Source organism: Staurois parvus, unplaced genomic scaffold (assembly GCF_062004578.1).
Source record: "Staurois parvus isolate SC_StPar_1 unplaced genomic scaffold, SC_StPar_1.0 ptg000333l, whole genome shotgun sequence".
NCBI lineage: Eukaryota > Metazoa > Chordata > Amphibia > Anura > Ranidae > Staurois > Staurois parvus.
This window is the reverse complement of record NW_028318129.1, coordinates 677782-679292: the sequence shown is the minus strand read 5'-3', so window position 1 is coordinate 679292 and position 1511 is coordinate 677782. Positions and strand designations below refer to the sequence as shown.

The 1511-nt window shown below is 53.5% G+C and overlaps 1 non-coding gene across 1 annotated transcript; it reads left to right on the top strand.

The window, feature by feature from the left end:
• LOC149457204 (5S ribosomal RNA) lies at positions 1 to 119 on the top strand. The gene has a single exon (XR_016313713.1). It is a non-coding gene; the product is annotated as a 5S ribosomal RNA (ribosomal RNA).
• The last annotated feature ends 1392 nt before the right edge of the window (positions 120 to 1511 follow it).

The window sequence follows — 1511 nt, the reverse complement described above, 5'->3', positions numbered from 1 at the left end:
GCCTACGGCCACACCACCCTGAACGCGCCCGATCTCGTCTGATCTCGGAAGCTAAGCAGGGTCGGGCCTGGTTAGTACTTGGATGGGAGACCGCCTGGGAATACCAGGTGCTGTAGGCTTTTGCTTTTCCTCCAGCAGGGGTCACTCTCCTCCTCCATGGCTCTTTCACATTCGCTTTTACCTCCCCGCTCTCCAAGCCCTCCTGCTGCACACCTGCACTCAAGCAAACAACCTTTTCATCCCCTGCTCGTTTGCCAGCTCGGCCCACTCACAAACAAATCAGCCCTCTCAAAATACAATGCTAGCTGCTGCATCGGAACACTCACAGACAGAAGAGCAAGAAAAAACTCACAAGAAATGCATGGCTAACAAATCAGGCGCTCATTTGCAGCTTCACCAGGGAACACAGGTATCTCACCCCCTTCACCAAACAGGGCTTAGTGCTTGCTGGCAAATCCCTTCTTGGCAATCCCAGAGGTCAGGCGTTACCTGGAGTTGGCCACCAGCTTTGCACACATCTCAGGAGGGATTTTGGCCCACTCCTCTTGGCAGATCCTCTCCAAATCATGAAGGTTTGGCGGCTGACGTTTGGCAACTCCAACTTTCAGCTCCCTCCACAGAGATATTGTCAGCCGGATGAAGGTCTGGAGACTGGCTAGGCCACTCCAGGAGCTTAACGTGCTTCTTCTCCAGCCGCTGCTTTGTTGCCTTGGCCGCGTGTTTTGGCTCCTTGTCATGCTGGAAAAGCCACCCGCCATTCATTTTCAATGCCCTGGCTGAGGGGAGAAGGTTCTCGCCCAAGATTTGCCGCTCTGTTGCCCCGTCCATGGTCCCCTTGATGCGGTGCAGTTGTCCTGTCCCCTTAGCAGAAAAACACCCCCAAAGCAGCATATTTCCACCGCCATGTTTGACAGTTGGGATGGTGTTCTTGGGGTCATAGGCAGCATTCCTCGTCCTCCTCCTCCTCCTCCAAACGCGGCGAGTTGAGTTGATGCCAAAGAGCTCCATTTTGGTGGTCTCATCTGACCAGGACACTTTCAACCAGTCCTGCTCTGCCTCATTCAGATGTTCAGTGGCAAACTTCAGACGGGCCTGGACATGTGCTCTCTTGAGCAGAGTGACCTTGTGGGCACTGCGGGATTTCAATCCTCGTCGGCGTAGTGTGTTACCCATTGTTCTCTTGGTGACTGCGGTCCCAGCTGGCCGGAGATCATTGACAAGATCCTCACTCGTAGTTCTGGGATGATGCCTCACTGTTGTCATGATCATTGACACTCCACGAGGGGAGATCTTGCTCGGTGCACCGGTCCTAGGGAGACTGACAGTTGCTTTGTGTTTCTTCCATTTGCGAATGATTGCACCGACTGTTGTCACCTTCTCACTAAGCTGCTTGGCCATAGTTTGGTAGCCCAGTCCAGCCTTGTGTAGGTCTTCGATCCTGTTGCTGACATCCCTGGACAGCTCTTTGGTCTTTGCCGTGGTGGAGGGTTTGGAATCTGATGGTTTGATTG